This window comes from Ursus maritimus, unplaced genomic scaffold (assembly GCF_017311325.1).
Source record: "Ursus maritimus isolate PB19 unplaced genomic scaffold, ASM1731132v1 scaffold_4, whole genome shotgun sequence".
Taxonomy (NCBI): Eukaryota; Metazoa; Chordata; class Mammalia; order Carnivora; family Ursidae; genus Ursus; species Ursus maritimus.
The window spans coordinates 70,127,128-70,148,082 of NW_024426552.1; the positions used below are offsets into that span (position 1 = coordinate 70,127,128).

Below are 20,955 nucleotides of genomic sequence, written 5' to 3' on the forward strand. Positions count from 1 at the left end.
TGAGACAGAGAGTGTGTGTGTGTGTATGAGAGATGGAATGCATGTGTGAGAGAGAATGTGTGTGATAGAGAATGTGTTTGTGAGAGAGAGAGAATGCATGTGTCAGAATGTGTGTGTGTCTATGTGAGAGAGAGACAGAGAATATGTGTGAGAGAGAGAGAGAGAGTGTGTGTGTATGTGTGTGTGTGTGTGTGTGTATGTGTTGAGGAGCTGGGATCACAGCCTTTGGTTATGGGCTTTCTGTCTTGGAGCGGACCACCTGAGGAGCTGCTGAATGGGAGCTTTGTTGGTGGGGGCCACAGGCTTCCGGTTCATTCTCTGTTGGCTCCACAGGCCAGCTGTGTGCTGGTTTGAGCCCAAACCCACCATGAGGTGGAAGCAGCAGGCTAATCCTGTCAGCTGCTGATAACATACCACAAGGCAGGAATTTGCTTTTGTGTTAAGTATTTTAATAGTGTCTACTCTTTCACCTTTCTAGGTCACGTGGTTTTTATTGATAGCATTTGTGCCAGTCTAGCCTCTTTCCAGATGCTTGGAATGGAAATGTCCAGTTTATGTGCAGGCTGCCTTTTCCCAACCCTAGCACTGGTGAAGGGGAGCTGGGGAGGAAGTGAGGATTTAGCACAGAGGTAGGAGAGGAGAATGTGAAGTGACCCCACCCATGCCACTCAGAGCTGTGTGACCTTGGGCAAGTCTCTTGACCTCTCTGAACTGGAGTTTCTTTAGCTGAGAAATGGAGATTATAGCACTGTGTAGTAGTATATGTGGTGGAGTTGACCGGCGGATTAAATCAGTGTGTGCATAGTGCCCGGCACAGAGTAGCACTCCTAGTGGTCGTGGCAGCTCTGCCACTTACCAGTTCTGTGACCCGAGGGAAGTCCCTCAACTTCTGAGCTTCAGTTTCCTTAGATGTAAAATTGGAGCAACTGATAACTTAGCATAATGAGTGCTAATATTTTGGCTTCTCAGCATCTGAACCCCTGCCTGTGTTTGAGCAGTTCCCTGCCATAGAAGCCATCCTTCCTTTATGGAAGACAAAAAGGCTGCTACTTTATTTCCTGAACTTGCAGCTGGGGTGTTGGCACTGTGTGCCCCTCCCTCCCTCCCCTGAGGAAATCAGTACCACAGATTTCATATCTATGCAGGCAGGTTGTTAAACTTTTACTGTATTTCCTAAGCCATATAGGTTATTTGCAAAACAGAAACAGACAGTGTTTCAAGGAGAAATCAACCAGTCTACAATAAAGGAGGGAACTTTTAGTATGCTTCTGTGGGAAACCAAGAGCTCGGAGAGGGGGAGCTATGCACATAGAAGATGGAGTGTGGTTGTAGCAGAGCAGGGAAGAAGGGGGGCAGGCACCCCAGTTTCACTGTGATCCTGGCGGCTTCTTTCCCCCTCCCCGCCGGGGTATTTCAGTGCCCTGCAGAGGGTGAACTGCTGGCCACACCGCCTGCTTCTGGGCTCCAGCCTGTGGCTCTAGCCCTGATCACCAACGAGGTTTGTGTTCCAGTTCTGCTCCTCGGAGGTGTTCATCTCATTTTTTAACCCTACTGTGTTCTTTCCCCTGCTGCACTCCTTGAATTTAAAAAAAAAAATCATTATAAAAAAGTAGTGTGTTTTCATTAAAAATCCAAGAGGTATATGAGGACTATTATTTTTCCAGAAATTTCTACAAATTTACCAATGTGCGTGTGCGTAAGTGGACTCACACTTTATATACCCTTGTGCATCTTGTTGTTGTTCACGTACAAGTGTATCTTGGCCATCCTTATACTAACTTAGTATTTCTGTATTCATTGCTAGTGTCCCAATAGAATTATTATTATTATTATTTTTACTTAGGAAAACTTCTAACATACACAAAAGTAGACAGACTCGTGTAGTCTGCTGGGTGCTTCAATGTTACGGTATCCGTGGAGCCTCAGTGATTACCAGCCCACAGCCGGTCTGGTTTCATCTCCACCCCCCGCCTCTCCTCGTCCTCCTTCTCTGCCATCTCTGTTATTTTGAAGTAAATCCCAGACAGGATACCATTGCATCTGTAAATGTCATTTTTAAGCAATTATTTTTTTAAAAAAAGCACCCTATCTGCCGTTGCCGGCTCTGGAGCTGACGAGGGTTGTGTGAACTCATAGTATCATTTTGTCTTCAAGTTCCTCGGTCTGGAATCAGTTTGTATGAGGGAGGAAAGTGGACAGACATGGCTCTAACATCTAGCCAACCAGCATTTTCCATCTCTCTCCAGATTGTCTCATGTCAGATGTTACGCTAACAGTCACGTCTGGAAAGGTTTACGCTGTTATAAATTCAGGTCCACTGTTCGCTGGGCATGAAGCTCTGGCTTATAAGAGCCCTCCCACCGCCATCATTTCAGGTAGTAGCTTCTCCTCTTCCCTCTGACACCTGAAAATGAATTTCTTGGCTCTTGTTCTCATGCGTGCGTGTTTTTTTAAATTAACCAAGATTGAACCTGTCAGTTTCTATTAGAGTTAAATCTGAGTAACAGAGAAGAAAGGCTGCCACCTTTTACAGTAGTGCCTGAGAAAGAAGCTGAGTATGTCTTCGCTCCCTGGGCAGCGGCAGGCCGGCCTGTTTTGCATGGCCCGTGTGATCCTCAGGCTGTGACGTGGGCCCTACGGAATTCCTCATAAAAGGGGGGGGGATACCTGCCCAGCGGTAGACATAAAAATACCTACTATGACGTGGTTGGTTTTTAATCACACCATTGGGAAAATGTGGTTTTTTTGTTTGTTTGTTTGTTTGTTTTAATGATTTTTTATTATGTTAGTCACCATACAGTACATCCCCGGTTTCCGATGTAAGGCTCGATGATTCATTAGTTGTGTATAACACCCAGTGCACCATGCACTGTGCCCTCCTTACTACCCATCACCAGCCTATCCCATTCCCCCACCCCCCTCCCCTCTGAGGCCCTCAGTTTGTTTCTCATAGTCCATAGTCTCTCATGTTTCATTCCCCCTTCTGATTACCCCCCCTTTCTTTATCCCATTCTTCCCCTACTGATCATCCTAGTTCTTATGTTCCATAGATGAGAGAAATCATATGATAGTTGTCTTTCTCTGCTTGACTTATTTCACTTAGCATTATCTCCTCCAGTGCCGTCCATGTCGTAGCAAATGTTGAGAACTCGTTCTTTCTGATAGCTGAGTAATATTCCATTGTATATATGGACCACAACTTCATAATCCAGTCATCTGTTGAAGGGCATCTCGGCTCCTTCCACGATTTAGCTATTGTGGACATTGCTGCTATGAACATTGGGGTGCATATGGCCCTTCTCTTCACTACGTCTGTATCTTTGGGGTAAACACCCAGTAGTGCAATGGCTGGATCATAGGGTAGCTCAATTTTTAACTTTTTAAGGGACCTCCACACTGTTTTCCAGAGTGGCTGTACCAACTTGCATTCCCACCAACAATGTAGGAGGGATCCCCTTTCTCCACATCCTCTCCAACAATTGTTGTTTCTTGCCTTGTCTATTTTTGCCATTCTAACTGGCGTAAGGTGGTATCTCAGTGTGGTTTTGATTTGAATTTCCTTGATGGCTAATGATTTTGAACATTTTTTCATGTGTCTGTTAGCCATTTGTATGTCTTCATTGGAAAAGTGTCTGTTCATATCTTCTGCCCATTTTTTGATTTGTTTATTTGTTTCTCGTGTATTGAGTTTGAGAAGTTCTTTGTAGATCTTGGATACCAGTCCTTTATCTGTAGTGTCATTTGCAAATATATTCTCCCATTCCGTGGGCTGCCTCTTAGTTTTTCTGACTGTTTCCTTGGCTGTGCAGAAACTTTTAATCTTGATGAAGTCCCATAAATTCATTTTATCTTTTGTTTCTCTTGCCTTTGGGGATGTGTCATGAAAAAGGTTGCTTTGGCCGATGTCGTAGAGGTTGCTGCCTATGTTCTCCTCTAGAATTTTGATGGATTCCTGTCTCACATCGAGGTCTTTCATCCATTTGGAGTTTATTTTTGTGTATGGTGTGAGAGAGTGGTCAAGTTTCATTCTTTTGCATGTAGCTGTCCAATTTTCCCAGCACCATTTATTGAAGAGACTGTCTTTTTCCCACCGGATGTTTTTTCCTGCTTTATCAAATATTAGTTGCCCAAAGAGCCGAGGGTCCATTTCTGGGCTCTCTATTCTGTTCCATTGGTCTATGTGTCTGTTTTTGTGCCAGTACCATGCTGTCTTTGTGATCACAGCTTTGTAGTACAGCTCGAAATCCGGCATTGTGATGCCCCCAGCTTTGTTTTTCCTTTTCAACAGTTCCTTGGAGATTCGGGGCCTTTTCTGTTTCCATACAAATTTAAGGACTATTTGTTCCAGTTCTTTGAAAAATGTCCTCGGTATTTTGATCGGGATAGCATTGAAAGTGTAGATTGCTCTGGGTAGCATGGACATTTTAACTATGTTAATTCTTCCAATCCATGAGCATGGAATATCTTTCCATCTTTTTATGTCTTCCTCAATGTCTTTCAAGAGTGATTTATAGTTTCTAGAATATAGGTCCTTTACGTCTCTGGTTAAGTTAATTCCAAGGTAACGTATGGTTTTTGGTGCTATTGTAAATGGGATGGATTCCCTAATTTCTCTTTCTTCGGTCTCGTTATTCGTGTATAGAAATGCAACTGATTTCTGAGCATTGATTTTGTATCCCGCCACGTTACTGAATTGCTCTATAACTTCTAATAGTTTGGGAGTGGCTTCTTTTGGGTTTTCCATATAGAGTATCATGTCATCTGCAAAGAGAGACATTTTGACTTCTTCTTTGCCAATTTGAATACCTTTGATCCCTTTTTGTCGTCTGATTGCTGTTGCAAGGACTTCTAGTACTATGTTGAATAATAGTGGCGAGAGTGGGCATCCTTGTCGAGTTCCTGATCTTAAGGGAAAGGCTTCCAGCTTTTCCCCATTGAGAATAATATTTGCAGTAGGCTTTTCATAGATGGCTTTTATGAGATTGAGAAATGTACCTTCTATTCCTACACTCTGAAGGGTTTTAATCAGGAAAGGATGCTGTATTTTGTCAAATGCTTTTTCGGCATCGATTGAGAGGATCATATGGTTCCTGAGTCTTTTCTTGTTGATATGATGTATCACGCTGATTGATTTGCGAATATTGAACCACGCTTGCATCCCAGGTATGAATCCCACTTGATCGTGATGGATAATCCTTTTAATGTACTGTTGGATTCTATTAGCAAGTATCTTGTTGAGGATTTTGGCGTCCATATTCATTAGGGAAATCGGTCTGTAATTCTCCTTTTTGAGGGGGTCTTTGCCTGGTTTGGGGATCAAGGTAATATTGGCCTCATAGAATGAGTTTGGTAGCTTTCCTTCTGTTTCTATTTTTTGAAATAGCTTTAGGAGAATAGGTATTATTTCTTCTTTGAATGTTTGGTAGAATTCCCCAGGAAAACCGTCCGGGCCTGGAGTTTTGTTATTTGGAAGGTTGTTTATCACTGACTCAATTTCTTCATAATTAATTGGCCTGTTTAAGGAATCAATTTCTTCCGGTTTCAATCTTGGTAGTTTATAGGTTTCCAGGAAGGATTCCATCTCTTCCAGATTGCTTAGTTTATTGGCATATAGCTGTTGATAAAAATTTCTAATAATCCTTCCAATTTCAATGGTGTTCGTCGTGACCTCTCCTTTTTCATTCATAATTTTAATAATCTGGGTCCTTTCTCTTTTCTTTTGGATAAGTCTTGCCAGTGGTCTGTCAATTTTATTGATTCTCTCAAAGAACCAGCTTCTAGTCCTGTTGATCTGCTCTACTGTACTTCTGGTTTCTGCTTGATTGATTTCAGCTCTAATTTTGGTCAACTGCTTCCTCGTGCGTGGATTAGGCCTGTCCCTCTGTTGCTGTTCCAGCTTCTTGAGGTGAGAATATAAAAACTGCATTTTAGATTTTTCTATTCTTTTGAGTGAGGCTTGGATGGCTATGTATTTCCCCCTTAGGACTGCCTTTGCAGTATCCCATAGGTTTTGGACTGTTGTATTTTCATTCTCATTGGTCTCCATAAATTGTTTAATTTGATTTTTGATTTCCTGGTTTATCGAGTCATTCCTGAGCAGGATGGTTCTTAGTCTCCAAGTGTTTGAGTTTCTTCCAAATTTTTCCTTGTGGTTGAGTTCCAATTTCAGAGCGTTGTGGTCTGAGAATATGCAGGGGATAATTTCAATCTTTTGGTATCGGTTGAGACCTGTTTTGTGTCCCAGAACATGGTCTATTCTTGAGAATGTTCCATGGGCATTAGAATAGAATGAGTATTCTTTGGTTCTGGGGTGTAGTGTTCTATATATATCTATGAGGTCCAACTCGTCGAGTATGGCATTCAAAGCCTTTGATTCTTTGCTTAGTTTTTGCCAGGGTGTTCTGTCTATTTCTGAGAGTGGAGTGTTGAGGTCCCCTACTATTAATGTATTTTTATTTATATGTCTCTTTATTCTGGTTAAGAGTTGGCTTGTGTATCTTGCTGCTCCCCTGTTGGGGGCATATATATTTATAATTGTCATATCCACTTGTTGAATACTTCCCTTAAGAATAATATAGTGCCCTTCTGCATCTCTAACTATAGTCTGTAGTTTAAAATCCAATTTATCTGATATGAGAATTGCTACCCCAGCTTTCTTTTGAGGTCCATTTGCGTGAAAGATGGTACTCCATCCCCTTACTCTCAGTCTGAATGCATCTTTGGGTTCGAAATGAGTCTCTTGTAGACAGCAAATGGATGGGTCATTTCTTTTTATCCAATCTGCAACCCTGTGGCGTTTTATGGGATGGTTCAAACCATTTACATTAAGACTGATTACTGAGAGATATGATTTTAATGTTGCCATGTTGCCAGTAAAGTCTTTGTTTGTATTGGCTGTGACTTTCTGTTCTGTATCACTCTTGGGGCCTTTTTACTTTTATAGAACCCCCCGTAATATCTCCTGTAGGGCTGGTTTCGTGGTTACAAAATTGGTTAGTGACTGGCGATTCTGAAATGTCTTTATTTCTCCATCAATTCTGAATGACAGCCTTGCTGGATAAAGGATCCTTGGCTGCATGTTTTTCTCTGAAAGAGCTTTAAATATGCTCCCCCAACCCTTTCTCTCATTCCAGGTCTGTGTAGACAGGTCTGACGTAATTCTGATGCTTTTGCCTTGGTACGTGAGAAATTTCTTTGCCCTGGCCGCTTTCAATACTGTATCCTTGCATCTAATATTTGCGAATTGCACTATGACGTGACGTGGCGTAGGTTTGTCGTGGTTGAGCTTGGGAGGGGTCCTCTCTGCCTCTTGGACACGAATGTTTGTTTCCCTTGCTAGATTAGGGAAGTTTTCAGCTACAATTTGTTCAAATATCTCTTCTAGACCTCTGTTTTTCTCCACCCCCTCGGGGATGCCGATGATTCTAACATTGGATCGTTTCATTGAGTCAGTAATCTCCCGTAACCTACATTCGTGGGCGTGGATTTTTTTAAGACCATCTTCTATTTTCATTTTTTCCTCTATTAACCCATCCTCCAATTCACTAACCCGTTCCTCTGCTTCTGCGACCCTGGCCGTCAGAGCCTCTAGTTTTGCCTGCATTTGGCTCATAGAATTTTTAATTTCTGTCAGATTCGCTCTCATTTCTGTCCTTAGGGATTCTATATTCTCAGTAACCTTTTCGTTAATAGTTTTTTCAATTCTACTCATCATTTTGACCATCGTTACTCTGAATTCCATTTCTGATAATTTGGTTACATCCATATCCATTATTTCTGTGGCAGAGGCCACAGAATCACTGTCTTTTCTTTGCTGGGGGGGGCTTCTCCTTCTTGTCATTCTGATGAAGAGAGGTTGCGGGGTTTCCAGAGCCCAAATTATTGACTGGGTCCCAGGCCGTGCCCCTTGTTTTATAGGGATCTTAGGGATGTGGGCTTCTTCTTTAAAGATTTTATTTATTTATTTATGTGGCAGCCAACCAGCGAGAGAGGGAACAGAAGCAGGGGAGTGGGAGAGGAAGAAGCAGGCTCCCAGCGGAGGAGCCCGATGAGGGACTCCTTTCCGGAACGCCGGGATCACGCCCTAAGCCGAAGGCAGGCGCTCAATGACTGCGCCACCCAGGCGCCCGGGTTGTGGGCTTCTTGATTTTTCAGCCTGCCTTCTGTGTTCTGGGGGAGGGGCCTGCCGCGCCAATACTCAGGCAACCCTGTTTGGGTAGAGTCTCCGTGTCCCCTGCGAGGGAGGATGGGGATGGGCACTCTCTGAGCCGGTATTTCCAGGCTTTTGTTCTCTGGCGGCTTTCCCTGGCGGTTTGCTGTGCCTCTTCTGAGAGTCAGAGCAGCAGCGGCCAAATTTCAGCCTCTGTCACGGAACAGAAGGATTGCGGCCCGTTCTCTACTAATGTTCTGGCCACTTTAACTCTGTTACTGTTGGTGCTGCTCAACCCTGCAGCGTCCCGGGATGTGCGCCCCACACCCGGCGTCCCAGCCCTCACTTCCAGGGCCGGCGCGTCTCTGTCCTTTGTGTTTCTAACGCCGCCAGCCGCCACCGCCCCGCCAGCTCCAGAGCTCCCGGTCTCAGTCTGGATCAGTGGCGCACCGGATTCGGGGTTCCGCGAGATGCCTGGTGGCGCGCACCAGCTCCGCGGTCTCCAGTCTGCTGTTTTGCGGGTGCGACCGTGAGCCCCGCCCGCTCTCCGTGCAAGTGGCTACCGCTCCCGCGCCCGAACGCGGCGGCTCCCTCCCCCTTCCGTTTATCTTCCGATATCTATGCGTGGTTTCATGGCTCCCCTCTTCGTACCTCAATACTCAGCGCTGGAGATGTTCATTTGTAGAGATCCAGATGCATCATCCTGCGTCTCAGGCTGGTTCCGTGGTTGTTTAGGCTGGTCTGGTACCTATCCTGCTCGACTGGGGGAACCGGCTGAAAAAGGGGTCTCCTACTCCTCCGCCATCTTAACTCCTCCGGGAAAATGTGTTTTAGAAGGAAAAAGGTGTGTACAGAAACACTGCAGTGGAATTGTGGTCCGTAATGTCACCTAATTCTTAACGCCATTGTTGCCCGTCTGCCGGCTGTGCCCCCAGGGCGCTCCCTGGGCATCCAGCGCCCGCTCAAGGCCGTGGGCACGGGGAGGCTGCTGAAGACTGGGTGCTCCGGCTCAGATGGGGTCCTGGTTGAACGCGGGCGGGGCTTCCCTCCTCTGCAAACACAGCTCAGTTCGGGCGTTTTGTCTTCCCGGACGCTAGCGGTGCTGGGGTGCCCGCGAATCGACGAGAGACCCATCGTGGGGTACCCGACGCAGATGCCCCGAGAAAGAATGAGCACGGAAGTGAATGAGCGGACAGGGCGGGACCAGGTTGCATGCTCTTTTCAGGGCATGCGGACCGAGCAGGCACATAGTAGATGCCTGCTGAATACACGAAGGAGCACCGGGTTAGTCAGACAGAGCCTGCCTCCTCAGCCGTGTGTCGGCTGGCTGTTAGGTGAGGGTTGACAGTCCCACCACTGCTCTTCTTATACAAAGTGCTTCCACGGTTTTCTTTTTAAAGACAGTGCATGGGAAACACTGTTGTTCTCGATTTTCACTGGGCTCATCAGGTGCGTGAACTTTAAGATGAGGTACTTGGAGGAATTATGAGGTAGAAGACACGTCCCTGCTTTCAAAGCGATTATAATGTGAAGGAGGTGAGGCAGAGAAGATTCAGGGAAGACCCCAGTGGCAAGTCAGCGCTGTTGCTTTAGGTTTCCCTTGGATGAGCCACAGAGATGCTCTCCTGCAGGAGCTGTGAACGTCATTGCGTGGCGTACATCATCCACAGCTTAATACTCTGCCTTCAGAATTCCAAGATCTCTGTGTGTGCGCGTGCGTGTTGTTTCTCTCTTTCTTTGGAAAGACTTTTTGGAAGGGTGGTGGGATCGCTGGGCGGGCACAGCCTCTGGGAGGCTCTAGGATGGACCCAGCTCTGTGCACAACTAGAAAACTCCATCAGTGGGCTTTGCTGAGGCGCTGGCTAAGCAGTAGAGAGGAACTAGACCCTGCCCTTCAGAGGCTTGCAGCCTAGTTGGTGAGACCACCTCCCCACATCATTCCACTGGGAGGTGGGGCCGGGCGGGTACTCCCAGTGGAGGCCCAGCAAAGGACAATGGGCTGGGAGGACTGTGCTTGTTTGCAACTAGGTTTCTTTTGCCAAATAAACCTCTTACTGAGAGAGCCTCATCTGCAATGCAGGCAGCAAAACAGGCTCATCTATAAGCATCTTCCTGGGGTGGGGGCGAGGGTGGGGGAAGCAAAAGAACATAGCTGAATCACAGTGGCATCTGTAGAAGAGGAACTTTCTGTGACAGTGTGTGGAGAGGACTGAGTTAAGCGTGACTGGCTCCAGATGAGGGGAGTGACAGCCTGGCTCCATGGCCACGGCGGGCACACATTTCAGCTGCGTTTCTGACCTAAGTGAAACAGGTATTGAGCCTCCGGGCCCTCTGCCTGCAGGGTAGCTGCAGAGTTAGCCATTGCAGAAATGGCAAGCTTTCAAACTGGACTTGAGTCGGAAACGAACACCTTACCTCCTACTCCTGCATTGGGTAACTTCTTCAAATGAGCCGTTTACTGTTGATCATAGAGAACCCCTATGATCTGCTTACAGGTGGCAGAACTGACCCCCAATATCAAGGAGCTGCCCACAGGAACACTTTGCTCCAGGGACCCAGCCTTCCCAAGGGTCTCTGTCCTCGAGAATTTTCTATCATTACTTGTAAAAAAGGAAGCTTTTTAGGACCCAGAATTGCTTTCTGTAGGATAATTTGCCTGAACATTTCGTATGTCCTCGCTGCTGTAGATGAATGCTCATCATGAGGCTACTGATCCTGGTGGGCTTCCAGAAATGTGAAGTCCCCGAGATGCTCACGGGGCCTCTAATGTCTGTCAGTGTGCTGTGAGGTACCGGCGCATTTGACGGCTTCTCTAGCTCCACTTGGTTCCCTGTAAGGAAGGACTACCACCCTTAACAAGATGAAGCCTACTACCTGCGCAGAGCAGAAGCAAGGGAAACCCTTTCCCTGACTCCAGGACCGTTTTATCTTGTTTGACCCAAGACTCATGAATATGGAACTGCAAAGAAGGCGATATAATTCTAGCATTCTACTTGGCAGCAAACGAGATTTTCCTGTTCTTCTGTAACTGTACTTCAGTGGTATTCAGCTTTCAGGAGTCCGGGAAATAGTGTCTAAGGAAGGTAAGGCCATACGAGGAATCATTTTCTAGAAGGAAGAGCCAGAGCTGAGGAGAAGTATCTCCATTTTTTCTGCGTGTTTCTTCCTGCCAAGATGTCATCAGGATTTGGGAAGATGGTCGTGTGATCTTGGTCATTCAGGCCACCACTCTCCTCACACCTCACATTCTTTCAGCTGCTGTCCAAGGTCAAAGGCATCCTGCAGATGAGCAAGCAATACACTTCTGTGTCAACAGAGTAGAGACCATCTTTGAGGCCTCTGAGTCCCCGGGAGACTGAGCTGGCCAGCCAGAACCGGGGAGGGATTCGTGGACCAAATGCAGTATCTGGGTGGCCTGTGATTAACAACACATACAGGTGCCCACCAGTCACCCGCACAGACCAGACCAGAGGAGCCCCGCTCCCCAGTCCTCACACCGTAGGACCATAGGGAGGTGAGTGGTGATTTTATATAAAACTGTAAAATGAGAGGGTCCTGGGTAGGCTCTCAACAGGGGATCACCCAGTGAACGCAGCATACCGTAACGGGCACAAGAAGAGGCCACCTGTGATTCAGAAACTCAGGATACATGCTCTCACAGTTTACTTTCAGGTAAATGCCTCCAGGAAGTAATACAAGTTTTTGAAGATTTAGAAATGGATTGTGAAAGAGAAGGAAGGAAAGAATTGATTGAAACCCCATCTGTGTCCTGGATCTTGACTGGTGTTTCTGATGTTCTCATTTGTTTTGCATGAATATGGGCCCAGTGCTGCCAAATCTTCTGATTTTTTTTTCCCCAGGAGAAGCCAGAAATCTGTGTTGTTAATGTGAAAGCTTCTGATCTTTAAATATTGACAATTAAGCAAACAGTCTGCTAGCCCAGCAAAACGGTGGTGACACCAGATCCAGCCCGAGAACTGCCAGGTTGAGACTTCGGGTTTAAACGTTCACTGAAGCAAAAATTGATGAAATGCTTCTGCCAGTTTGGCCTGGACCTTCCGAAAACTTTGGGCGTCTGGTCCTTGGATGCTGATGGCCACAGTTTGGGGTGCTTAAACTTTGTTTTTCTCAAATGTTTTCTCCTGTCACTTGAAGTAGTTGATTTTGATTGATAATTTAAAATTCCATCAAATGGGAGCGCCTTGGTGGCTCAGTCGGTTGAGTGTCTGCCTTTAGCTTAGATCATGATCTCATGAGTCCTGGGATTGAGCCCCACGTGGGGCTCCCTGCTCTGTACGGAGTCTGCTGCTCCCTCTCCCTCTGCCCCTTCCTGCCGTTCATGCTCTCTCATGCTCTCTTTCTCTCTCTCAAATAAATGAAATCTTTAGAAAAAAATTCCATCAAATGTTTTTCTAACTAGCCTCAGACTTACCTAATAATAAAGTATCAAGGCCAAGCATAATTCTTGTCCAGAAATATAATTTTGAAAGAAAATGAAAAGATCCCCAGACTTCCCATTTATCAGAACTGGCAACTACTTTAACCCTACTGTGTATTTAAACATCTTTAAACTACTCTCCTGTCTGAAGATGCTTTTGGGAGATTGGAGGGAGGGAGGAAGGGAGAGAGAGAAACCAAAGGGAGGAGGGAAGGGACAGGAGAGGCCTGGGAGCCATGTGGCTGCCGTCTGCTCGCTGCCTCATCTCACCGACCGTCCATTCAGTGCTGCCTCATGAGCGAGCTAGGGAGACCCGAGCCCCAAACCTTGCTGCCTGCCTCGGTGTGGTAGTGAGACATCATTAATGACATGCAGAGTGGCCTCTTCGATAGCCCATCTGCAGACTCTTCTCCCGGCTCTTCGAGCCACGAATACTTGTGTTTCTCCTGGACAATTAATTGGAGTCTGCTTCTGTATAACTAATTAGATGTCCTTTTCTTCAGTTGACTAACAGAAACTTTAGAGCCAAACTTGTGGTATGCCTGTAGCAAGCTCGTGGCTCCTCAGAGGATGCATTTTGGCATCTTTGCTAGCTAAGAGACGTTCCTTCTGGAACAAAATTGGGGATAACATTTAAAGGAGAGGAGAGAAGGAGGTAGGAAGTAGACGTGTGCAATCTTCACTAGGCCCAACCACGTAAGATCCCATTTTCTAGATCTGCCTGACGATAGTAAGTAAAGATAAACAGTGTGAAAGGAAGTACAGCATGGGTGGGGGGTGAACGTTTAATTTCACCATGAAATTGTTTCAACTACAACACTTCGAGTGTGGAAGGGGGACGCTATGGATAAGTACACTAGGACAGGTGTAAGCCAGCCCTGTCCTGGACCACCCAAGGACATGTCCTCACCCTGCACATGAGCTGGCAGAGCAGGGAAGGACAGAGGGAAAAGGACGGATGGGGGGTGCAGGGCAGGGCAGACGTGAAGGCCGAGGTACCTGGGGTCAGAGATGGCTGCTGACGTGGGCAGTGTATCTGGACCTGTCATCTGCTAGAACCAGGAGGGGGGTGTTGAATCATCCTTGGGCTGGCATTTGGCCTTTGACTGGACTTCGAAGGTGAAGAGTAAAGGCACCCTGTGTCTATAAATGCATCTTACCGCGCCTGCTGCCCACAGCTCCCGGTGGTCCGGGTGAGCCCGCGAGCTGTAATTTGGCCCTGAGTTGAATGGCAGATTAGGCTTTCTCTGTGGGGTGGTGCTAACACCGTGTAGAGACCGATTTGCTACTTTTGAGAGCTCACCCCTGGGATTTGGCCATAATTCCGTACAGAAGGAGTCAAGAGAAAGAAGCGGAGGTGAGGCAATGGCCTCTCAAAAGTGTAAATGCTTTGTTTTCACCATTGATTTTTGGCTGGTCTCAAAAATTCCCAAGAGCTGCCCTTAGTGCGTATTTGCCGCACGTCAGAGCCTCACCAGGCTGCGCGCCGTCAGCCTGTGATGGAAAGGCTGACCCTGAGATTCTGGGCATACCAGAGGGCCTACACGTCCCTTTTGCAGGGAGGGCTCTGCTCCCCAGATGAGGGTGTAGGGCTCAGAAAGTGTCGCCTGTGCCTCCCGGATGGACTTGTACATATGTCCGGAGCAGGGTCTCCAGAAGCTGCCAGGGGTCCTGTCTGGGAGAGATCGGCAGGGGCTGTGGGTGAAGGCGGCATGGCCCCCCTGTGGGAGGGGGATGGAAACTCAGGCCCCCACCACAGATTTGCCCCTGTGGCCCGGCCTTGGAATTAGCAAGATGGAGAAGACCGTAGGCAGTGAACGTGAGCTGGGCCTCTGTTCTGGCTACTTTTGGGGAGGTGGCCCTTGTCCCCTCATCTTAGCACATCCAGGCTTATCCAAGCTAACTTGGTGACGAACAGCTCAGCCGTGAACAATTCCACAGATGTTTGTTGAGGGTCTGCTCTAGGCCAGTCTCAGTGGACAAGTCCCAGGCCCTGCCCTCAAGAGTAGACAGCCCGGAGAGCTGGCCCCGCCTGCACCCTGTCAAAGCCCCTATAAAAGTGTCTGTGGCCTCACTCCCCTAACTTAGAGCTACCTCCGGACCTTGCTTCCTTCTCGCTGCTCATTCTGACCCTGGGCGCCCTGCTTCCCTCTCCGCACTGCACACTATTTCTGCCTCTCAGAAGCTCCTCAGCCAGACTGTCCACTTGGCTTTCAGTTTCATTTCATGAAGGACAGGCTCTTGGGTTACTCTCAGCAATGTGTTCTGCAGCCCAGGGACAGCCTACCCTGTCCCTGTCCTCGCACACACTCCAAGTTTTTTGAGCACCTACCCTATGCTAGTAGGCGTTATGCTAATTCTGAAGTCCACTTGCCACTTTGGGCAGCTCTCTGGGACCTCTGCTGTCTGCCCCTGCCTTCGCCCCTGCCTTTCGCCTTCTCCACCAGCTCCCTTGTGCCTTTTGTTTCAGCTGTACAGAACCCCAGCTGTCTCCCAGACAGGTGCCTCACTTGCACGTGTGGCCTTTGGGTATGCGCTTCCTCCATCCTGGCCTTCCGTTTGCCCTCCTCATCCTTCAGGCCACCAATTTTGGAAAGCCCCCCGAGGGCCTCCTTGGTCCTAGCCGGACCCCCTGCTCCTCAGCACTGACTGCTCTGAAATCATTCAGCAGGTCATGACTTGGAGGACAGGTGCCGCCTATGTACGCATGTCTCCCTCCGCAGGGTTCTGCACTCTTTGGGGACAGGGCTTTTGACCAATAAAATATTGTCTTTTCCCTCCCAGCCTCACAAGTCCAGCCTGGGGGCCTTGGACTGGAGCCCTTCCTCCAGCCATCATCGAGCTCTGGTTCTCTAAGAACATCTTGCGATTTTAAGTCTTGGTTATTATTTTTAAGTAATGCCTTGAACGATCAGGAGGAAGTAGGGGGAACTGACCTGTAGTCATAGGGATAAAGCCAAATCATTTATTTTTCTGGAAATATACATGCTCTTATTGCGCTCTGGAGATAGACTAGAATGTTAGAAAATGGTCCAAGCTTGAAGTCAGAGGTGGGTGGACTCCTGGTTCCACTGCTTCCTAGCCATATTACTTTGCATAACATATTTAAAGCTTCAGTTTGCTCATCTGTGGAATGGGGGTGCCTCTAGCGTATTGGTTGTAAAGTGATTTCTGCCCCCCCCCCCCACCATGGCCTATTTGAGATACATAACTCACATGTCACACTGCAGGCAGAAAGGATGCATTTGAAAAAGCTTGCCTGGTGATTCTGAAGCTGGAGTTTGTGCCTCCTCTCGTTGCCTATTTGAGAATCACTGGCCTAAATCCTTGTGGGTGCTCAATAAATAGGAATGAAATGCTGTCCCATACACACTGCACAGCACCAGGCACAGAGGGGCTCCATGAGCGTCATCTGCCCTCTCCCTTGTCTCCCTGTCCTACACAGCGCAGACCTTCCCGTGGTGCCGGGCAGTAGTGGAAAATGTTCCCAGAACACAGAGAGGTTGCTATAGAGTGTGTTGGGGGTGGGGGGCAGCTTTAGAAGCCAGAAGGAATTTGTCCTGACTTGGAAAGGGAGTGTGCCGTGCAGGAAGAGGGCTACATCCTGCCTTACATGAAGCTGCCACTGCCCTTTCCTCTTCATGCTTCACAGGCCAGTGTGTGCCCTTGGCTATGATGAAAAACATGACTTTGCTTTTCTGTTCCATGGTGCAGAAGACCCACGTGGAAAGCCCAGTGGCAAAGGGGCAGAAAGTGGCCAGATTGGAGCCCACCGTGTAGCCGCCTGTGCTCCGTAGCTTGCATACTGCAAACCAGGCACGGCGATCCGGTGTCCAGGATTTTTGAAACACCAGTACTAAAGTGTTTCAGGCTTCTTGTAATGTGCCTGTCCCTGCATGTCACTCCACGGCATGCCCCGGAAGTGTCACACCCCACTTTGTCCCTCTCTCCACTGACTGTCGTCACTTCAGGGCCCCTTCTGCGCCGCGACTTCTCCAGGCTGGCCCATGAGAGCACTTTGCAGCACCCTGGCCTGGCAGCATGCTGTCATCGTGCAGGATGACCCAGGGCTGCCCGCAGCTGAGCCTCAGCTTACAGACAGCCTCGCGTGGCTTGACCAAGCTGAAGTCTAGCCACTTCCTTCTAGACACTTGCTCCCTAGGGTCCTTTCTCATTTGGAGAACGTGTCTTCTGCAGACTCTTATGATTAAGATCTTATCATCCCATGCCACTTCTGTCCCAGAGGCAAAAAATAAGGCATTTGAGGGGCGCCTGGGTGGCACAGCGGTTAAGCGTCTGCCTTCGGCTCAGGGCGTGATCCCGGCGTTATGGGATCGAGCCCCACATCAGGCTCCTCCGCTATGAGCCTACTTCTTCCTCTCCCACTCCCCCTGCTTGTGTTCCCTCTCTCGCTGGCTGTCTCTATCTCTGTCAAATAAATAAATAAAATCTTAAAAAAAAAAAAATAAGGCATTTGCTTTCTTGGGCCTCCATTTGGTCCTTTCTTGTCCATGCGTGAAGTCTCCACACCCTTTGACAGACATGCTCATGGCTGACACCTGAGCAGCTCAGGCGGGCCCTGCAGGCTGTGGGCCATGACCTTCCCATTGCAGCAGCTCTGCTCCTGCCAGTGGTTATAACAGCATACTGCATTCCCTTAGGCTTGGACCGTGCCCAGCGGTTACAGATTGGTTTTACGTTTGTTCCTTGCACGAACTCAGTGAAGGAGGAAGGCAGGTAGTGCTATTCCCATTTTGCAAAAGAAACTGCACTTGGGTAGGTTAGATTTGCCCAGGGTCACTTGGTCATTTCTAGGACTTGGGTCCCTGGCCCTAGTGCCCTGCCTGTCCTCCAAGCACCTGAGATCCTCGAGAGATGGTTCCTGGCCCCTGCCTTTATAGTTCCCAAGCTATGAAACAGCCAGGATGGAGAGATTTTGCAGCCTTAATACCCAGCCACCTCGCAGCCTGGGTCACTGTGTCCCGCCTTTTTGGGGATTCATAGACTAGACTTCCATGTTAAAGACAATCTTTCTGTGAAAACATTTCAGAGCCCTCAAGTTCCTGCCTCGGTGTTCGAACCCCATACAGACTGTGTCCCACCTGACAGTCCACAGTCACATTTGGCAAAGGCAGGATTTCTGCTCCAACGTGTGCAGGTCCCTCCAGCAAAACGGTTTTATCACTTTTTCCTCGACGCACAGTGACCTCCCTGGTGATGCTGTGAGGAGTGTGTCATGAATGAGTCTGTTCTCACACTGTTTCTTGGGGTTTTTGATCTTTGGGGAACCTCAGTTATGTAGGTTTTAGTGCGAATTGTGTCCAGGCAGACTCCTCAGGGCGTTGACACCAGAGACGGAATGGTTTTAGTTATTAGAGGACATGGGCTGCCTTTTTTTTTTTTTTTTTTTAATACGTCTGCAGCCTGACTTGGGTTAAAATTTCTCTCATGGGTTTAGAAGTGTTACAGTAATGCCTTCCTGCCTGCCTGCCTTCCGTCCATCCATCCACCCGTCATCTCTCTAAGATGATAGGAAAGATATACTGTGGGTTTCTTTGAGTCTGATGAGTTTCAGTACCTTCCCCTTAACTTACAGAAATGCCATCCTGCTATTTATTGCAAAAGCAGTCTATTTCTACTGGAGTGTCTTTCCCATGAGTCTTGGCCTCCTGGTGCTGAGCCTGGGGCCTGGGTTCAGAGCCAGTGTGGGGTCCCCAGGGAGGTGCTAAGTGTGTCATCAGCTCTTGGAAGTTGGAACCGTCTGCACTTTGCCTCTGTCCCCTCACTGGAATGCTGGACAAGCATTCTTTACCCTGCTGAATGTTGTGTTCGATGTGGAGATGGAGAGGCAGACCTGGCTGGCTTTAGTCAGGTCCCATTCTCTCTGTCAGCCTTGGTTTCCTCCTTTATGAAATGAGAAGGATGGATTGAAACGTCTTTCTTAACTTTAACAGAGAGTTACAGATTCTATTAAAATAATTTCAGAATCTCAGGGATAGGAGAGACATCTGGGGGTGTCTTTTCTTGTGTCTGAATTCCCCCACAGCATCCCTGACTTACCAGGTCTCAGCTTGATTACCTCCTGCAGTGGGGAACTTGCTACTTCCAAAACAGTCCATTATTTTATTTTCAGACAAGTTCATTGGAATGTTTTTCTGTATATGAGATTTAAACAATCTGCTTCCCTATGGTTCCTACTCATTTTCCCCACATTTGTACTCTGGGGCCACACGAAACGTGGATATAACCCTTCCCCACGAAAGGCCTTCAGATATTCAGATTTGCAGAAAGGTTCTCATTTCCCTTGAGTCCTCCTTTGTGTGGACTAATAGCCCTTCCCTCACACACACCCCTTGTCCTTCCCCCAAGGACGGGCATTCACTTCTGAACGTCAACAAGTAGGAAGCGTGGGTGGAAGGCCTTCCCTCTCGGCGCAGGCACCGAGAGGCAGGAAGAAGGCCTCTCTGGAACGAGGCTGTGCGGATACCCATTTCTTACCTGGGGAGCCAGGGTCCCCGTTCATGGCTTTCCCTGTGTCCCACCCAGCTTCCCGAGGGCTGACTTTGTCCCCTGCAGGGACACACTGTGTATGCACGCTCAGCAGGGCCTAGTCTCCGGCCCACTCTGCGCACAGGGCTCAGAAGCATAACGGAATGATCAGCGAGGGTCATGCTCTTGTTCAGGTTACCCGCACGGGTTTCGGGTGTCTGGGGCTAAGAGAAGGAGAAAGGGACAGAAGAGGAAAACGGAGACAGCCAGTATCTGGAAGGAATGTTTGAATTTGTTGGGAGCAGCCTGGCAGATCCTTGAAAGAGCGACTGCCCGGGATGTGGCTGCACAGACCACGTGCCCCGGCTTCCCCTCCTCGCTTGTCTTCTCCCCATCTCCATTTGAGAAAAAAAATAGGATCTTTTCTGTGGCTATGTCACTGCTCCTGGCTGATGGGCTGGCTTGGCCGTCCCAGACCACAGAACTACCTACCTTAAGACGGGTGTTAGCAGCTCCCAGCAGGGATGCAGAAGTTCCATCGGTCTTTTCCCAACCATGGTGCACCAAAGCGCTGCCTTTTCTTCTTCCTGCCCATCTGGATGGCGGCCTGTACTTTCTGGGTTTCCTGCCAAGTGTGGGCAGTGCATTTTCACATCTGTTAGCTCTAAGGGCCTCTCCGCCCCGAGCTTCCTGACAGCTGGAATTCATGGCCATGGGGCATTTATCACAGCCTTGGGTGGATTTCCCTATGGCTGCTTGGAGAACATACTGCCTCGAATGTCACCTCAAAATTAAATTTTGTATTGGAATAAAAATGAACCGAAACCCTAGATGTCTCTGGTGTATGCCTGGGTTGATGCCTGGGGTTTTGAAAAACTGGAGCTTTCCGCGCGTGGAGTTGTGGTATAGAGAGGTTTTCTGTAATGGCTGTCAGGGCCCTCCGCGCCTGGCCTGCTAGAAGGTTCTGGGGAGCAGGGGTCCTAGCGCTGGCCAAGAGGAAGGGCCCAGCCTCTCGGCTGGGGGAAGCTGGGTCACTTCCTTCCTGTCTCTCAGAATGGGGGAGAGGGTGATGCAGCCCTTGTGGGCAGGTCACACTCCCAGGCTGGGGTCCGCGTGTGTGGGGTTGAACGCCAGCTCTGCACTCACCGCCTGCATGACCTTGAGCTGGCTGCCTGATGTGGCGGGGTCCTGGCATGATCTGTAAAACAGAAACTTCCTCGTGGGGGTGGGGTTTGCGAGGACTGAGTAAGTTAGTATTTGTCAAGTGCCAGGAACAGCAGCTGGCACAAATGCTGTGTGTGACTATTTGGAAAATAAGTAACACAGTTGTGCCAAAATACACAATGCCTCCTGGTCACCGTCCGCCGAGAATATGCATCTGAGAGCCTTTTAAATACCAGATCATCTGCCCGTGGTTGTTTTTCCTAGCCAAGGTGATTCGGATGTGGAACATTATCATGTGAGGCTGAAAATCAAATTTGCTTGAAGCAGGCACATTCTTTCAGAGTCCAGTAGATGCCGTTGCTCCTGGGACGATTTCTCCAGAAGGCTTTTAGTCACACGTGGGCCTACATTTCCTGCCTAGCTCTTGGACGCCTGTTGGATGCACCAACGTTTTTTCTTCTTCTTACTTCAGGAGAAAGGTCCTACCCTTCTTTTCCTTCCACAGAGCTGACAAAGCTGTCCACCTGCAGATGTGGCCGCCGGGCCTCTACTGTCACTCAGGAAACATTAATTTTCCATCCTCCTCAGAGCTTCACAGGCCGGCAGCCACCTGTCTGTTCAGCAGGACCTTTAGCTGCCTCTCCCTTCCCATTCCACGCTCCTCGACCCAGCTGATAGCTTGTGTGCACGTCCTCATTCCATCAGGCTCCCAGAC

General features: G+C 48.4%; 1 protein-coding gene and 1 long non-coding RNA gene across 4 annotated transcripts in view; one reads left to right on the forward strand and one right to left on the reverse strand.

Moving 5' to 3' along the window:
* LOC121100418 overlaps window positions 1–20,747 on the reverse strand; it is a 36,081-nt gene extending 15,334 nt beyond the window's left edge. For both annotated transcript variants that reach the window (XR_005832205.1, XR_005832204.1), the window contains exon 1: window positions 19,569–20,747. This is a non-coding gene — a long non-coding RNA (uncharacterized LOC121100418). The remainder of the gene's footprint in view (window positions 1–19,568) is intronic.
* XXYLT1 (xyloside xylosyltransferase 1) overlaps window positions 1–20,955 on the forward strand; it is a 214,194-nt gene that overhangs the window by 95,135 nt on the left and 98,104 nt on the right. The gene's annotated exons all lie outside the window — the stretch shown is intronic.